Source organism: Euphorbia lathyris, chromosome 4 (genome assembly GCF_963576675.1).
Source record: "Euphorbia lathyris chromosome 4, ddEupLath1.1, whole genome shotgun sequence".
Classification (NCBI taxonomy): domain Eukaryota; kingdom Viridiplantae; phylum Streptophyta; class Magnoliopsida; order Malpighiales; family Euphorbiaceae; genus Euphorbia; species Euphorbia lathyris.
This window is the reverse complement of record NC_088913.1, coordinates 15,130,068-15,150,485: the sequence shown is the minus strand read 5'-3', so window position 1 is coordinate 15,150,485 and position 20,418 is coordinate 15,130,068.

Below are 20,418 nucleotides of genomic sequence, written 5' to 3'. Positions count from 1 at the left end.
CCCCGACCCGGAGAGAACTCCTCCGACATATCCCCATTCACCATAACCTGAAACACAGGAGAAGTAATACAAACCTTAATAAGATTTCTCCAACTGTCCGGGATCCTAGCTCTCTCTAGACTCTCCATCAGGAAGTTCCAGTTGATGCGATCATAGGCCTTCTCCAAATCCAACTTAAGAGCCACAATGCCTTTCTTCCCTTTCCTAATCTTCATAGTGTGCACCATTTCTTAGGAAATCACCACATTATCCATCATTTGTCTACCGGGTACAAAACTACCCTGATTCTGACAAATTATCTCCAGAAGAATGCCACAGATTCTATTAGCCACAATTTTTGTAATCGTTTTGTAAAGAACATTACAAAGACTGATGGGTCTCATATGCAAAAAGGAAGAAGGCTTATCAATTTTAGGAATAAGGACCAGGAGAGTTCTATTAACCAGCTCAATATCCTTAGACCCATTGAACACACCTATGATAAACTCATAGATACCCTCCTTCACAACACCCCAGTGCTTGTGGTAGAAGCCAGCTGGAAGACCATCAATACCAGGCGCTTTAGACGCCCCAATGCTGAAGATGGCATGGTCAATCTCTTTTTGGGAAATAGGAAGAAAGGCACTCTAACTGATATCCTCACTGATCAAAGGAAAGGTAGCAATAGAGTGAGCCCTCTCCAGCTGAACATGATCCTCTTTGAAAAGCTCCTTATAGAACTCCAGAGCCAAATTCCGAATCACCTCATCTTCATACACCCACTCCCCATCAGAATCTTTGATAGCCTCAATTCTATTCCTCTGCCGCCTGATCATAGTAGACAGATGGAAGTACCTGGTATTACGATCTCCATCCCTAATCCAGGATTTCCTAGACTTCTGGAACCAGAGAAGCTCCTCCTGCCTAAGCACAGCTTCCAGCTCCTTCTGAAGGGTTCTAAGGAGGCCATCTAAACTGTGATCAAACCTCACATCCAACCTACGCTGAACGCCCTCCATCCTTTTTAACAACTTATTCTTTCTTCTAATAATGTGCCCAAAGACATTCTTATTCCAATCAAGCACCTTCTTCATGAACCCTTCAGAAGCTTGCAGGACATTCGAATGAGGTTTCCAATTATCTTGGACGAACTCCTTAAACTTAGGATGGGACTCCCACGCCAGCTGGTACCGGAACGGTATTTTCCCCCTAGGTCGGTTGCCTCTCAAAAGTCTAAACAAAATAGGGCAATGGTCCGAATGACGGAACGAAAGATTTAAAATAGAACACTCAGGGAAAGAAGTCAGGGCAGCCACATTAGCATAGACCTTGTCTAAACGAACAAAGGTACTAATGCGTTTCTAAGTGAATCTATGACCCGAAGCCCCCAAGTCGGAAAGCCCACATAAATCCATATTATTTTTATGGTGAAGACAGCGATTAACATAATGATTGGAACCTCCTCTCTAGCCACTCATAAGGCCGATATTATTAAAGTCTCTCACAATAAACCAGGGCTCAGAGATGCTGCAACTCATCGAAAAGAGGATCTCCCACAGCCGTTTACGATTAACTAAGATCGGATCAGCATACACAAGGGTAGTCAAGAAGGGAGTAATACCAGAAATGCTCACTTTACAGTGAATGAACTGCTTATCGATACTAATAATATCAAAATGAATCTGATCTGGCCTCTAGAAAAGCTAGATCCCACCAGCTCGGCCAGTAGCCTCCGATCTAACACACCTCCAGTTCTTAAACTTATTAACCACCTCATCTGCTTTCTCTCCACTAATCTTAGTTTCCAGTAAAGCAAAACACGAGGGGTTAAACTGTTTAATTAGGTCATTAATATGGATATGGGTAGCCTTGCTAGCCGCACCCCTAACATTCCAGCACAACAAGTCCATAGAAAGGAGGAGATTGACCGCACCAACCTACCTAAGCCAGGTATTTACTAGGGGCTCCTGAGAGCCTCACCGAGGTACCCGCAGGTCCCATCTTCTCTGAAAAAGCCAAGGAATTCTGGATGCTTTTTTGTTTTCCCTTTGGCTTTTTCAAGCCAGGTTTAATAACCCCCATTGGATTCCCAATTCCAGGTCCACCAGTAAGAATAGAAGAACTACCCTCATTAGTTTCCTTCATCTTTCGGGCCGCCTGAACCAGGGGGGCCCCCTAAGCTTCATTCTTGGAAGCAAAGAGGGGATTAACAGAATCAACCACTAGCTCAGAAGACACAACAGACTCCAGACCCGACAAACTGTGTTCCATAAGCTCATCTCCCTGGACAGGCTCATGAACATCTTCAATAGATAGGGCACCAAACCTAGAGCCAGACCTAAGAGCTAAGCTGGTACCAGCCTCCTCCCTAGCCTTGGGGATAGGCTTCTCCTTCACACTAGGGGCAGCCATAGGCTTAGAAGGAGCGAAAATCCCCTTCTTGAGGAGGAAGATTCTGCATAATAGGAGGCTGAGTTCTACGACGAGTAGTCCGTTTAGCTACCATTCAAGGACCGAAGTTTCCTTCATTCCCTTGGTTACCTATAGAAATACTCCCACTCTTCATAACAGTCTCCTTCAAAACACTCTCCCTTTTAGGGCAAACTTCCTGAGAATGACCATAAATGCCACAATCATAACACATGTTATGTAAGCCTTCATATTCGATAAAAGAACACCTTGTTCTGAACACAGAACTTAGATAATAAGGGTTTCGCAAGATCCACATCCACACAAACCCTAGCAAACTTGCCCCTAATGGCACCAATAGTAGTCTTATCCACATGGTGGACCTTCCCAACCATGCCTCCTATTTTGCTTAGGAATTTCTCACTGTAATACTCAATGGGAAGGCCCGGAAACCTAACCCAAGTCAAAATCCTGTTAACAGTAGAATCATGGGGATTAAAATTAGGAACCCAAGGCCGTAAAGCCAGAACGTGGTTGGAAATAATATATGGGCCCCCCTTGATCACAGTATTGTAATCCTCAACTCTAGTAAACTTGATGACATAGAAGTCATTTTCAAGGTCAGTAATACTGACTTTCCCTTTCCTAACCCATTGGGCTTGAATCCTTTGGGCAAAATAATTAAAGCTGATCCTCTTCCCCAACACCTTAACTATCAAAGACACCTTCCACTTGTCTCTGAGTTCCCTCTTCTCTTCCGAGGACAGTCTAATAACCGGACAAAGAGGATCATCTTGGACACCATCCTCCTCGTCCGAATCAGAGAAAAGATCCACAGAATCCCCTACCATCTCCACTTCCTCAAAGCAGAGCTCCTCCTCAACCACTCCCATAACCGTGTCTTTCCAAGACCCTTTACCTATCCCGTTATTACCAACTTCAGTCCTGGGGGAGGCCATGTTCCCCTGTCCCTGAATATCATGCCCAGCCTCAAAAGGGCTCTGACTCGAGGCAACCTGCCCCCCAAATGCAGCCTCAGCCTGCCCAGCACTGACCGGAATAGGACAATCAATGCCAGGCACAATGCCGGAAAAACCAGGCCAACGCCCAGCCCCAGCATCGGCAGGCCCCCTACGATGCCCGGCACCATCGGCAGGGAGGACAGGCGCCACACAGTCTGCAGGCGGCAACTTGCCCACCCGTCCATCCGGGATCGCGGGGAGCAAAGGGCGGGCAACCGCGTCACCCGATCCCATGCGCCGACCCCCCAAACATCCTGCAACCACTGCCCCAGGCACAGGGCACCGCTCGTCCAACCTCCCTGCCGATGAATCCCCCTCCAGCGGCACCGCCTGCGTCCCAGCCGAATCCGTAAGCAAGGCAATCGATCCAGGCGCCACGCCCCTGTCCCCACGATCCCAGGCCCCTCCAGCCCCCCAATCCCCTAAACCGGTGCCGCATCCTGCCGGATCTAACCCATCAGACCCTTGCCAATCCCCCCGACCCCGCTCCCGGGAGTGGTCCCTCACCCGCTCGCCATGCCCCCTCTTCTCCCTTGCATCCCCTGCCGAAGCCACAACGCCGCCAGCCGACACTCCATCCTGCACCAGATCCGACGCCCGCCCTACCCTAGCCGCCCGATCCGCCTCACCAAGTTCGGAATTGCCGCCATCACCGCCCCCCTCCAAGCTCTGCCTAACCCTAGGTCTCTCTCTCTCTCTCTGTCTTTCGCCATCAGATCTGCGAGAGAGAAGACAGATCTGAGAGAGATAAGATAGATCTGAGAAAGAGAAAACAGATATGAGATCGAATGAAGACAAATCTGAGAGAGAAGACGAATCTGAGAGAGAGAGAGAAGACAGATCTGAGAAAGAGAAGACAGATCTGAGAGAGAGAAAATAGATCTAAGATCGAATGAAGACAGATCTGAGAGAGAGAAGATCGATCTTTTCAAATTCGATTTCTAATTAATTTGTCAATTTTATATGAATTAATATAATTAATTACAAATTAAACTTATTTTTTCCAATAATTGTACTGTTTCAATTCTTTAATTCCATAATATACTTCTTAAAAAATGTAATATAAGATAAAAGGAACTTGGTTGTTCAAATAAAATCTCATTTAAGGGTTATTTTACATTGTTAAATGTAAATAAAAACCCAATTTCCCTTTCCCAATTTGCAAAACTTCATTTTGATCAAGCTGAGGTTTATCCCCTGATTCAAACCTCATCTAGTAAACTTTGGCCGAAAATGGTTCATCTTATCGAAACTGATTTCAAGCTTAATCCCAAATGTGTCTCTAATGCTAAAGTTGAAATTGAAGCCAGATTTGAAATCCTGCTCACGAAATATCAGGATAAACATCATAAATATTGTATAGTTACATGCAACAGATTGCTTTGCCTGTCCAATCCATTTGATAAACATCCTCCTATTGTTTGCAATCCTGTTATGAGTGAGTTTATTAAGATTCCAAGGCCTAAGAAGGTTGACTTTAACTGGTATAATATACTTTATGGTTTCGGTTTTAGTCATGTGACTAACCAATATAAGTTGATACGAATATATGATAAATATGGAGAAACCAATAAGGTTGAAGTACATATTTTTGGTACTAAAACCTGGAAAAACATTGGCATTTTCACCGGCTACATAACGCCCATGTTTCTCCTGCTTATTTGAATGGTGTTCTTTATTGTTGTTCTTATTTACAAACATTGTCTATATATACTTTTGACATTGAGAATGAACGTTTTGGGTCTGTTTCAGTACAAGCATTGGATCGACCTTATCAATATAAGAATGTGGGGGTATTGGCGGAAGAACTCTGCATATTTGAGTATCGTCTTTCATGTTTGGACAATGAAAAATAATGGTACTGAAAAGGTGTGGTCTAAAGTTTTCTCTTTTAATCCAATAAGAAGTTATGGCTCATTTCAACCCATTAAGTAAATGAATGATGGATCATTATTGATGTTTAACACTTATGAAGATGCTTTAGTGTACATGGATCAAAAAGAAAATCGATTGAGATATTTGAAGGTCCGCCAATTAAAGATAGGTTCAGAATTCAAAGCAATTGCTTATATTCCAAGGCCTAAGAAGGTTGACTTTAACTGGTATAATATACTTTATGGTTTCGGTTTTAGTCCTGTGACTAACCAATATAAGTTAATACGAATATATGAGAAATATGGAGAAACCAATAAGGTTGAAGTACATATTCTTGGTACTAAAACCTAGAAAAACATTGGCATTTTCACCGGCTACATAACGCCCATGTTATCTCCTGTTTATTTGAGTGGTGTTCTTTATTAGTGTTCTTATTTACAACCATTATCTATATGTGCTTTTGAAATTGAGAATGAACGTTTTGGGTCAGTTTTAGTGCAAGCATTGGATCAACCTTATCAATATAACAATGTGGGGGTATTAGCGGATGAACTCTACATATGTGAGTATCTTCTGTCTGGTACAATTCATGGTTGGACAATGAAAAATAATGGTACTGAAAAGGTGTGGTCTAAATTTTTCTCTTTTTGATCACATATATTTTAATCAAATAAGAAGTTATGGCTCATTTCAACCCATTAAGTATATGAATGATGGATCATTATTGATGTTTAACACTTATGAAGATGCTTTAGTGTACATGGATCTAAAAGAAAATAGATTGAGATATTTGAAGGTCCACCAATTAAAGATAGGTTCAGAATTCAAAGCAATTGCTTATATTCCAAGCTTTGTTTCACTCGAACATACTCTATCAGGAGGGAATGTGAGGATGCTTAATATGAGGTCAAGGTAATATCGAATCTAGGGAAAATTACAAAATTGGATCAAATGGGAGACTCATTTACATATTTAACCCATTTGCTCAACCTACTTCATATCTAGACTATTTTTATGTGACTTTCCCAAAAGATCCTTACCCTTCCATCTCCCCCCTTCTCCTTTACGGTTATGCGAACCCGCTGCTCTTCCCCAAATGATTTCCAAACCCTTGATCTTTCTCTCTTCCTTTAAATTGCACGAAATTTGCACCATTTCTCCACATCACAATGTATTTCTCTTCTTCCTCTTTTCATCTGTTGATTATTCATCTTCCTAATCCTAGAAAATGAAGCCATTGTTCTTCATCTTCCTGTTCCTGCTTATTCCTTGGTTTCTTTCTTCTTGTGACCATCGAAGAAATGGTTATTCTACGTTATTTTCATCATTTTTCCTAGTTTACCATATTGTTATTGTCGATTTTAAGGGTGAAAGACGCGAAAAATGTAAGTATATGCTGTTTTGTTTGCGTTTTTCTAGAAAATCACTTCGCATAGTCGATGATTTCATGAAGATCTACGGTGAGAAGGAGCCTGAAACGTGATGATCTACTTAGCGAATCGATTATTTCGTGAAGTCTGTGAGTAGAAAAGTTCATGATTTCACTCGCAGACTTCGCGAAAGCATCGATATGCAACATAGATTGTCACGTTTTAGACTTCACACACTTCACGAAAGTATCGATTCGCTAAGTAAAATCATCCTCTTTCCTGCACATTTATATTCGCATGCTACGCGAATCCTCATTTCGCTAATCCTCATTTCGCTAAGCCAAATCGTCATGTTTTCTACCTAACACGATTAATTTTTTTTGAAGGTGGTTGAATACATAACATCATTTTCTGGAAGGCGGCATACTTGGGTGCAGGGGAGATGACTTTCCTTCCTGTATAGGAAGACATTTCCCTCAAGATTGGCATATTCACTTTAAAATGATTCATTAGGAGAGATTGTGCCATGGGAAATGTCCATCCCAAAAGTCTGGACTTCTAATCTAGGGAGAAATTTTTGTCCAGATTCGTCAGGTTCACTTTGAAGTGATTTGTTAAGAGTTTATTATGGCAATCTTGTTCTAAATTTTGATAATGTTATGATTTTAATGTTATAATCTCTAGTTGTTTGGCCTTTTTGTTATATACCACTTTGCGAATACTCTTAAAAACACGTTCAGATTTCACATATGCGGATTAAAATCATCAACTAAACCAAACATTAGCTTCACATACGGTGCGAAAGCATCATTTCACGAAGTCAGACGGGAGGGAGACGACCGCGCCATAAAATTACAAACATATTGAGGGTATTTTGGAAAAGTCACACAAAAATAATCTAGATATGTAGTAAGTTGAGTAAATGGGTTAAATATATAAATAGGTCTCCCATTTGACCAAAATTTGTAATTTTCCCCTTGAATATCTGACAAGAAAGTTTATGAGAAAATAAAGAATTAGCTACGAAATGAATTTAAAGGTTGAAGTTGAAGTCGTACAAAAGAGGCCGATATTGATATAGCTAAAGAACAGATTCATCCTGATTATGATTCTAGTTCTGATTCTGGGTAGATTTTGATTCTGACATACGAGGAAAATGAGATGGACTTTTGATTTGGATGTTTTGTAACTAGAAATGCATATTCAATAATATACAATACATTAATATTCTTGTTATGATTCTAGATTATACATGTTTTAATGCATGTTTTTAGGGTAAATTCCAAAAAAACCCTTGTGGTTTCATGGATTACAAAAAAAACCCATGTGGTTTGTTTTTATAAAAAAAAGGAGCGTGTTTTACGCCGTTACCTGAAAAATGAAAAATTTCTTAACACCGTTAAAATGGATGACGTGGCAAGGGGTAAAATTGGAAAAACGAAATTTTTTATTTTTTTCTCTCTCTCTCTTCCTTCTCTCTCCTCCTCCTCCTCCTCCTTCTTCTTCTTCTTTTTCTTCTCTCTTTTCTCTTCTTCTTCTTCCTCTATCTTTTCTCTTCTTTTTCTTTTTTTCTTCTATTTTTTTACGTTTTGATTCTATGATGAAATCTGGAAATTTCCAGACAGAATCCTGGAATCGGAACTTAAAAAGAAATAGAAGAAAAAAGAAGAAGAAGAAGAAGAGAATAAAAAGAAGAAGAAGAAGAAGAAGAAGAAGGAAGAGGGAGAAGAAGGAGAGAAGGAAGAAGGAAGAAGAAGAAGGAGGAGAGAGAGAGAGAGAAAAAAACCATTTTCCGTTTTAACGGTGTTAAGCCATTTTTCGTTTTTCAGGTAACGACGTATAACACGCTCCTTTTTTTTGTAAAAACAAACCACAGGGTTTTTTTTTAAATCCATGAAATCACATTAGTTTTTTTTTGGAATTTACCCTATTTTTTACTTGCCATCTTTTATCTTATTGTACTTTTGGAGTACTTTACGAATAATTGTTGCCAATGATAAATCATTAGGGTGGTATCATATTGGCCACAATGATTTATTAATAACTGACGCCAAAGACTCTTAATATACCATATGTCTAAAACTATGGCTTTTAACGTCGATTTATCATAATAAGGAATTATTGGGACCGGTTCTTCTTAAAAAGGGACCCTAATGAGTGTAGCCGCCCACAACTTAGCCAACAACTATCATAGAATGCACAAAGAAGTCTGACACAACATTGAGGAGAAAAATTGCAAGATCAAGGCCAAAGTTGATGAACACCGGAGAGATGTACAGTTTGAGATTGGGGATGAGGTGATGGTGTACTTGGAAAAGGAGCGGCTCATGCATGCCCCCAAGTAGCAAGTTGAGGCCGAGGAAGTATGGTCCCTACCGGATCACGAAGAAAATGAGTGCCAATGCATACCAACTAACCCTCCCCAATTGGCTTGGGAAGATGTCTTCTTCTTTTAATGTGCAGGATTTGAGCTTGTGGAAGCCGGATGGGTCGTTGCCAACCAAGGGGTCCAAGACGGAGTCCGACTCTTTCAAAAAAAGGGAGAATGATGAGGGCATCTTGTCCGTAAACATGAACCCGGATAGTAAAAATGAGACACGAGAAGAACCATTAGAGGAAAGCAAGGGCAACAGCAATCAACCAAGCACGCGGGGCGTGTCTAAGAGCGCGCGGAGCATGGAGACCCCTATTTCTGAAGGAAAGCCCATCGACTCATCCACGCGGGGCGTCCCAACTAGTACGCGGGGCGCGGATAGCAGTTTTGAACGTGAATCATCCCAGGAGGTCAAGTACGCGGGGCGTACGCCTAGTGACGCCAAGCGTAGATCCCAACCAACAGGGCCACCAAGTCTAGGAGCTCAACTACGTGGGGCGTAGTCCCGAGGACGCCACGTGTGAAGGCCCTCAATGAGCGTCACCAAGTTCAGAGACTCAAACACACGGGGCGTGACTCCATGGACGCGGGACGTACTACGCTGGAGAATGCTTCTCCTCCAAGTTCTCACCATGGGGGACCATTTCTACTCTTGATAATTACTGTTTTGCCATCACTCACCATTTACTAGACTACCATTATTTCATAGCCTTCCCATCTTACCATTGTTCCCATGTTTTGCTAAGAAACCATATTCAAAGGTTTTTAGTCTTTTATCATATGTTTAGAGGAAGTATTTAAGCCTCTCTTTTTCCACGCTCTTTACAACCATGCAAACCCTTTACCCTTACCTCAATCTACCCTTATGTTTACTCTTTTAATTAATTATGTAATTTGCCCTTTATTGTAATTTGCTAACTAGATTTTGAGATGATATCAATATAATTTTTATGTTCTTCTTTATTGAAGCTTTTTTAAGGTTTTTACCAATTGGGATTTCACTATTCCTACGGATTTAGGCCGTAAAACCCGAGATTAACTCTTTCAAATTTAGCTTGAGAAGAATCTCTTTATGAGTTTACGACTAAAACTAATACGTCCGAAAACCGATCTGTAACATAACAGGTAAAAATTAATTGGTTGAAATTATTTTCTGAGCAACTTTATATAGAACTCGTAGATATTATTTAATGGGCAACTTTATATAGAACTCGTTGAAATTTATTATTCCTTTTTATTTTCAAATGAAATTCCATTATCAAAAACAACATAACATATACCTTACACAAAATATATAGAATATACATTGCATCCTCTAGAAGATTCATGTTCCAAACAAATAGGAAAGTGGAAGTTCACAATTCAGAATCCCATAATTAACACGTAATCCCACATCGGAATCTAACTCTTACCCTTTTCCCTTTTATTTATTTTATTTTAACATCCAATCCCACATCGGTTTTGAGATTGAAAAAGCATAAAATTACAACATATATATAATAAATTTAATAAGCATAATTACATCCCACATTGATTAGAAATATATAACTTTATATACACATCAAACTATGAATATTATCACTGGGCTTAGTGACGATGGCCTGTAATCTAAGTGGGAGTACCCGGATTGCACTCCTTACCAATACAGGGATAACATGGGTGGATGTGACTAATTAATTGAGGTTAACCAACATCGAATGATGTTGGTTGCAGTCCGTTTCTATCCCGAGTCAGCAAGCGGTGCAGGGAACTATTTGCTTTCTGATTCAAAAAGCGCGGGAGAGCTGTCTTGGTGGACCTTCTTCCGCTCTGATCCCGGACCCCTGCTTGGTATGTGTTGTTCCCTTTGTCCAAACACACTTTTTTTTTACACTCATTTTAAAATCTAAAACTCAAAAAAATCAATTAAACTTGAAATGTCAAGAATTAGATTCTTAATTGCTACATATAATAATACAAATATAGCTAATCATATAGATACACAGCAACAATTAGTATGCTGTCATAAACCAAAATCCCATCCTTAGAATGCTTCTTCTTTTTTCTAGCCCTAAAATATCAGATTCTCTATTTGCATCCCCAAAGAAGCCACCAATATTTAAATGAGAAGGGATAAAGCTAGGGATATAAACGGAACAGGACGGGGAATGCATTTCCCACATTTCCGTTTCCGCAAGTTAGACGGAGATAGATTTGTTTCCGTCCCGGTTTACAAATCTTCCAAATTTTTTTCCATTTACATAGAGAATCACCAAACCATTTGATTATGATTAGAATCAATCAATTAATTAATAAATCACACCTAACAAACAAAAATAAAATAATTGGTCCAACCCATAATCCTTCTTCTAGCTACACTATGAGATACAAAATAAAATGCAAATAAACAATCTGAAATATTTGATTATTTTAATTTGATAAATTTTGTTATTGATGACGGCATCAAATCGACCAAATGTGTGGAAAGAGTGGTGAGAGAAGCCGAACCAAAGGGGCGACTACATCAAAGAAGAAGAGATGATCATTCATGCGAAAAACAGAGCTCACATGCCGTGTAGAAAACTCATACGTTGTGTGGATTTAAAGAAGAGTTTCTACTTCTTAATTTGTAAACAACACATCATGATCATGTGGCTATTCTTGCATGTTGTATGGACAAAGTCACTGGTTCTATTTCGAAAATAAAAAGTCCACATAAAGTGTGACTATTCCCACAGGTCGTGTAGACTTTTAAAAGCCCTTGCAAATCAGCCTCATCCCATCCTCGAGCTTCCTTATAATTACAACTTTATCATCTCTTATTTACAATGCATCCCATCAGTTTATTTACAAGCTTGCTACCGCTTTACCCTCACCCCAAACCGAGAAAATATGGTATTTAGTTAGGTTTATACCGTAAATCCTTTTAGTTTATTTAGAAGTAGTAATATTTTGGTGTTTTTCATGAATAATTGTTTGTGTTTACTTGATGTTGATAAAAATTTTGAGAAACTTTTAATTTTTATGTATTTTAAATATATAACTTAAAAACGTTATAAAAATTTTCTCAAAAAGAAAGTTAGAAAAATAAAAATAAATAATATGTGTTTTGAAAATAAATAATATTTTTAAAAATTTAAATATTATTATATATATTATTGAATATGATCACAGTAGTTAGTATCATGCTTTTACTTTGATATTCGAAGTTTAAACATGACAAGATTCAATTCCTCTCATGGTCTAAAAGAAGAGCCTAATCGATTGAACTATCACTTTTTAGCTAGCTTAGTGGAGATTTTGAGTTCTATAAATGTTAAATATGTTACGTTGTTGATATAGACTCATGGTATTGAATTTACAATTAAAAATAATTTTTAATTCTGATTAGTTGTTTATTACTAATTAATTAATTAATTGATTAATTATGTTTTAAAGATTATGGGATTGACTTCCCAAAACAGTTTCTCAAAAAAAATAGAATATTCCATTTTTATTTATGTTATGCAATCCCACATTGAAAGAGAATAACAACTATATAGAGCTTATTAGTTTGAATTGAGAAATAAATAGAAATAGATGAATAAAAGAAAGAAGGAAATAACTTATAATGAAGAACATAATTTGTTTTTTTGTAATAAGGAAAGTCAACAATCCCACATTGGCATTTGAAATTATCAATAACTATTATAAATAACGAATGTAAGCAATCCCACATCGGCTAATAATAAGAATCTCACTAAGTTTATTAGTTTGAATAGCAAATTAGTAAACACCGCCGAGCTTGGTAGCAAGCTTGTAACCCATGTTGGGGGCAATAATGTGATGGAACACTTCTAAGGCTCAGAAGCTCACGGGGTCTGGCTTTGTCCATAACAGGATTCAGTTCCTCCCATGGTCTAAAAGAAGAGCCTAGTCGATTGAACTATCACGTTTTGGCTAGCTTAGTGGAGATTTTGAGTTCTATAAATGTTAAATATGTTACATTGTCCATATAGACTCATGGTATTGAATTTACAATTAAAAATAATTTTTAATTTTGATTAGTTGTTTTTATTACTACTTAATTAATTAATTAATTATATTTTAAAGGTTATAGGATTGATTTCCCAAAACAATTCCTTAAAAAAAGTGGAATATTCTATCTTTATTTATGTTCTGCAATCCCACATTGAAAGAGAATAACAACTATACAGAGCTTATTAGTTTGAATTGAGAAATAACTTATAATGAAGAACATAATTTGTTTTTTCTAATAAGGAAAGTGAACAATCCTATATTGGCATTTGAAATTATCAATAACTATTATAAATAATGAAGAAAGTGAACATCGGCTAATAATAAGAATCTCACTAAGTTTATTTGTTTGAATAGCAAATTAGCAAACACCATCGAGTTTGATAGCAAGCTTGTGACCCATGTTGGGGGCAATAAAGTGATGGAACACTTCTAAGGCTCAGAAGCTCACGGGGTCTTGGTTTGTCCATGACAGGATTCAGTTCCTCCCGTGGTCTAAAAGAAGAGCCTACTCGATTGAACTATCACTTTTTGGCTAGCTTACTGGAGATTTTGAGTTCTATAAATGTTAAATATGTTATGTTATTCATATAGACTCATGGTATTGAATTTACAATTAAAAATAATTTTTAATTCTGATTAGTTGTTTTTATTACTATTTAATTAATTATGTTTTTAACGATTATGGGATTGATTTCCCAAAACAGTTTTAAAAAAAATGGAATATGCCATCTTTATTTATGCTCAAACAAAGCGGTAATAGAGTTGTCATCATCGGGGTCCTCGGGGTTCTCATGATCCTTAGAGGTGCTTGATTCATACACCGCTCTCACGGTTCTTAGTAGTGATGATCTGCTCATCCGCATTCAGGTCTAGCATCATGATCTCCTCCATGAAGTAGCTCGCCTTCTCTTTGCCCCAGCTGGTAATGTCATTAAAAATATCAAAACACGGTAGAATCTTCCCCTCAGCGCTAGTCTATGACTCATGAGCTCTTGAATAAACCTTTCTATGGCCTTACAAAATACTTCTTCAGGCCTAACTTCCCCTCGTAGCCTTTGTTAGATGGGCCTCCTAGCTCATATCCCAAACCCTTCCGGGTTTTCTGACTCTTGAAGTCTAGCAACACGGGTAGTCCTTGACGATGTGCACCCAAGCCCATGCCAGGAATGAAACTTCCCTTCATCATCTTTAGCACATTAGTGGTCATGCTGGACTCGTAGATCCCCGAAACCTGGAACCTGGAGAAGAGCTGAGGCTCAATTCCTAATGCCGCCACCGAACTCAACTTTTCTGCTCTGATCATCACCACCTCATCCCCGTAGGCGAACTTAATAATTTGATGAAGAGTGGAGGGCACACCTCCAAGCTTGTGGAACCATGAGCGCCCTAATAGCACATCAAACTTCATCGGTATGTCTTCAATATTCACGTATGCCTAGACTTTGTGATGGAACACTTTGTGATGAAACTGTGATTAGGGCCTACGATTATAGTCGCATGCATATTGAAGGAGTCTTCAAGGCTTTGTCCATGACATGATTTAGTTCCTCCCGTGGTCTAAAAGAAGAGTCCAGTCGATTGAACTATCACTTTTTGGCTAGCTTAGTGGAGATATTGGCCTACTCTTGCTTCAATGTATTGTTTTTTTAATCCTTACCATACATTTGAGGGCGCTTGCTATGAGGGATAAATGAGGTGGCAGAGGGATAAAAAAAAAATCTGAAAATGAATTATCCCATGTTTGTTTTAGGGATAAAGCAATGAGATAAGAAAGAGACAAGGGTCCGATCCTTCAAATCCTATACTTGGGAAGGGGTGGTATAAGAGGTGTGATAAGCTCGTACAATTTAAATGAGATCGAAAAGTCTAATTTGTCCTTTAAATCAATGTTATGTAGTTTAAGTAGGGTAATATAGTAAAATATATTATTTTATCTCCATCCCTATCCTAGGAAACAAACTGTGAATAATAATTCTCAACTGTCATATTTTTATCTTATCCCCATCTTTTATCTTTACCCTTATCCAAACATTTAAAATATTGTCCCTATCTCCATCAATCACATACCAAACGCTGATTTTTTTAGTTTAGTTTAAAAAAAATATTTTAAAATTCAAATTCGTTTTGTTAATTAAAATTTTATTTCATTAAATTTTTTTGAAAAAATAATTAAAAACCCAGGATCACACCGGTTAATGACAAATAAAACGTCTTAACATTCAAACCAACCTTAATTAGTATGAGTTAATATTGTTAATGACAAATAAAGGCAAAACGTATAATTAAGCCTCTGAACTTTACATGTTTTAAGGATCAAGCTCATGATTAATTATTTTTCTATTGAGTCATTGATCATTGATTTTGTTATGAATTAAATAAGGGCCAATTCATAGTTTGATTTGTATATAAAGTTATATACTTGTACATTTGTAATCAATGTGGGATGAAGAGTTTAATTTTTCCGTCGATTTTGTTATCTTCTCCACTAAGCCCAGTGATAGTATTCATAGTTTGATTTGTATATAAAGTTATATACTTGTACATTTGTAATCAATGTGGGATGAAGAGTTTAATTTTTCCGTCGATTTTGTTATCTTCTCCACTAAGCCCAGTGATAGTATTCATAGTTTGATTTGTATATAAAGTTATATACTTGTACATTTGTAATCAATGTGGGATGTAATTAAGCTTATTAAATTTATTATATATATGTTGTAATTTTATGCTTTTTCAATCTCAAAACCGGGATTGGTTGTTAAAAGAAAATAAATAAAAGGGAAAAAGGTAAGAGTTAGGTTCTGATATGGGATTTGGTGTTAATTATGTTTTAAAGATTATGAGATTGATTTCCCAAAACAGTTTCTTAAAAACATGGAATATTCCATCTTTATTTATGTTCTGCGATCCCACATTGAAAGAGAATAACAACTCGTCCTCCATAACATCTTCCTCCAAACTAGGTTTCTCCTCCACCACGCCCATCACTTTATCTTTCCATGAAAATCGCCCTATTCCTAAATTGGAATTAAATTTATTAGCCAATTCTCCAATATTTTTGATAGAATCGACAATACTGATCCGTGTATTAGAGACCTCCATAGCCTCCCGAGAATCTCCAACACCCCCATTTTCGGACCTAATCAAATTATTTTCCACCACCATTCCTCCATCCCGATCGGCGTCGGTATCCCCCCTTTTCAATGCAGAACCCGCCTCAAAATCCTCTCCACTAGCCGCCAACAGCAAAGAACCCTTCACCCTTGCCGTTTTCGCCTTCAAACCATAGCCATCACCACCTGAAACACATCCCGCACCCCCAGCCGCCTCCACCAACCCGATTCCTAACTCCCCTGCCCTGTCCGTCGATGATCCTCCCAAACCCCCAGCCACTGCCGCCCTCACGAAACAATCTCCCTCACCCGACCTACTTCCTTCCTCTCCCGTCGCACCAGATCCAGCCAACCCCGAACCAAAGCTATCAGATTAATCTCTAGTAATAAAGCTATTGGTTTGAATAGCAAAAATTTGATTAGAGGTATCATGAGGCTATGTCACTCCTTTGGTTTTATCTCCTTCTGCCATATATTTAGGGAGCAAAACAGGGTGGCGGATCGGCTGGCGGCTGCTGGTCATGAAGGAAATGAGGGAGTCACAACTTACTCTTCTCCGCCGGCTTTTCTATCCTCGATCCTTTTGGAAGATGTGATGGGGGTTAGTTTCCCGAGGCTGATCCCGGGTTAATTTCTTGCTTGTTTGTTTTTTCTTTTGTTCTTTTTCCTACCAAAAAAAAGAGAAAGAGAATAACAACTATATAGAGCTTATTAGTTTGAATTGAGAAATAAATAGAAATAGATGAATAAAAGAAAGAAGGAAATAACTTATAATGAAGAACATAATTTGTTTTTTCTAATAAGGAAAGTGAACAATCCCACATTGGCATTTGAAATTATCAATAACTATCATAAATAATGAAGGTAAGCAATCCCACATCGGCTAATAATAAGAATCTCACTAAGTTTATTAGTTTGAATAGCAAATTAGTAAACACCGCTGAGCTTGGTAGCAAGCTTGTAACCTATGTTGGGGGTAATAATATGATGGAACACTTCTAAGGCTCAGAAGCTCACAGGGTCTGGCTTTGTCCATGAGAGGATTCAGTTCCTCCCGTGGTCTAAAAGAAGAGCCTAGTCAATTGAACTATCACGTTTTGGCTAGCTTAGTGGAGATTTTAAGTTCTAGTCAATTGAGTTCTAGACTCATGCTATTGAATTTACAATTAAAAATAATTTTTAATTTAGATTAGTTGTTTTTATTACTGTTTAATTAATCAATTGATTAATTATGTTTTAACGATTATGGGATTCATTTCCCAAAACAATTTTAAAAAAAATGGAATATGCCATCTTTATTTATGTTCAAACAAAGCGGTAATACAGTTGTCATCATCGGGGTCCTCGGGGTTCTCATGGGCCTTAGAGGTGCTCGATTCATACGCCGCTCTCACGGTTGCCTTAGTAGTGATGATCTGCTCCTCCGCATTCAGGTCTAGCATCATGATCTCCTCCACGAAGCAGCTCGCCTTCTCTTTGCCCCAGCTGATAATATCATTAAAAATATCAAAACATGGTAGAATCTTCCCCTCAGTGCTAGTCTATGACTCAGGAGCTCCTGAATAATCCTTTATATGGCCTTCACCCGCAAAATACTTCTTCAGACCTACCTTCCCCTCGCACCTTTGTTGGACGGGCCTCCTAGCTCATATCCCAAACCCTTCCGGGTTTTGTGACTCTTGAAGTGTGGCGATGCGGGTAATCCCTGATCATATGCATCCAAGCTCATGCTAGGAATGAAACTTCCCTTCATCATCTTTAGCACATCAGTGGTCATGCTGGACTCATAGATCCCCGAAACCTCTGGAACCCGGAGAAGAGTTGAGGCTCAATTCCTAATGCCGCCACCGAACTCAACTTTTCTGCTCTGATCATCACCACCTCATCCCCGTAGGCGAACTTAATCATTTGATGAAGAGTGGAGGGCACACCTCTAAGCTTGTGGAACCATAAGCGCCCTAATAGTGCATCAAACTTCACCGGTATGTCTTCAATATTCACATATGTCTAGACTTTGTGATGGAACACTTTGTGATGAAACTGTGATTAGGGCCTACGATAATAGTCGCATGCATATTGAAGGAGTCTTCAAGGCAAAGTTGAAGGTCGGGCCGCATGGTTCCACAATAATGTGATGGAACACTTTTAAGGTTTAGAAGCTCACAGGTCTGGCTTTATCCATGACAGGATTAAGTTCCTCCTGTGGTCTAAAAGAAGAGCCCAGTCAATTGAACTATCACTTTTTGGCTAGCTTAGTGGAGATATTGGCCTACTCTTGCTTCAATGTATTGTTTTTTTTAATCCTTACCATACATTTGAGGGCGTTTGCTATGAGGGATAAATGAGGTGGAGCAGGCGTAAAAAAATTCAAAAATCAATTATCCCATGTTTGTTTTAGGGATAAAGCAATGAGATAAGAAAGAGACAAGGGTCTGATCCTTCAAATCTTAAACTTGGGAAGGGGTGGTATAAGATGTGTGATAAGCTCCTACAATTTAAATGAGATCGAAAAGTCCAATTTATCCTTTAAATCAATGTTATGTAGTTTAAGTAGGGTAATATAGTAAAATATATTATTTTATCTCCATCCCTATCCTAGGAGACAAACTATGAATAATAATTCTCAACTATCATATTTTTATCTTATCCTCATCTTTTATCTTTACCCTTATCCAAACATCATAAATATTGTATAGTTACATGCAACAGATTGCTTTGCCTGTCCAATCCATTTGATAAACATCCTCCTATTGTTTGTAATCCTGTTACAGGTGAGTTTATTAAGATTCCAATGCCTAAGAAGGTTGACTTTAACTGGTATAATATACTTTATGGTTTCGGTTTTAGTCCTGTGACTAACCAATATAAGTTGATACGAATATATGAGAAATATGGAGAAACCAATAAGGTTGAAGTACATATTCTTGGTACTAAAACCTAGAAAAACATTGGCATTTTCACCGGCTACATAACGCCCATGTTATCTCCTGTTTATTTGAATGGTGTTCTTTATTGGTGTTCTTATTTACAACCATTATCTATATGTGCTTTTGACATTGAGAATGAACGTTTTGGGTCAGTTTCAGTGCAAGCATTGGATCAACCTTATCAATATAACAATGTGGGGGTATTAGCGGATGAACTCTACATATGTGAGTATCTTCTGTCTGGTACAATTCATGGTTGGACAATGAAAAATAATGGTACTGAAAAGGTGTGGTCTAAAGTTTTCTCTTTTTGATCACATATATTTTAATCCAATAAGAAGTTATAGCTCATTTCAACCCATTAAGTATATGAATGATGGATCATTATTGATGTTTAACACTTATGAAGATGCTTTAGTGTACATGGATCTAAAAGAAAATAGATTGAGATATTTGAAGGTCCGCCAATTAAAGATAGGTTCAGAATTCAAAGCAATTGCTTATATTCCAAGCTTTGTTTCACTCGAACATACTCTATCAGGAGGGAATGTGAGGATGCTTAATATGAGGTCAAGGTAATCTTGAATCTAGGGAAAATTACAAAATTGGATCAAATGGGAGACTCATTTACATATTTAACCCATTTGCTCAACCTACTACATATCTAGAATATTTTTGTGTGACTTTCCCAAAACACCCTTACCCTTTCATCTTCCCCCTTCTCCTTTCCGGTTACGTGAACCCGCTGCTCTTCCCCAAATGATTTCCGGACCTTTGATCTTTCTCTCTTCCTTTAAATTGTGCAAAATTTGCACCATTTCTCTACATAACAATGTATTTCTCTTCTTCCTCTCTTCTTCTCTTGATTATTCATCTTCCTAATCCTAGAAAACGAAACCATTGTTCTTCATCTTCATGTTCTACCTTATTTTCATCGTTTTTCCTAGTTTATCATATTGTTAAGGGTGAAAGGCGCGAAAAATGTAAGTATCTACTGTTTTCTTTGCATTTTTCAGAAAATCACTTCGCGTAGTCGATGATTTCGTGAAGATTTGTGATGAGAAAGAGCCTGAAACGTGATGATATACTTAGTGAATCGGTTATTTTGTGAAGTTTGCGAGTAGAAAAGTTCATGATTTCACTCGCACACTTCACGAAAGCATCGATATGCAACGTAGATTGTCACGTTTCAGACTTCACACACTCCGCAAAAGCATCGATTCGCTAAGTAAAATCATCATCTTTCTTGCACATTTATATTCGCATGCTTCGCTAATCCTCATTTCGCTAAGCCAAATCGTCCTTTTTTCTGCCTAACACGATTAATTTTTTCTGAAGGTGGTTGAATACATA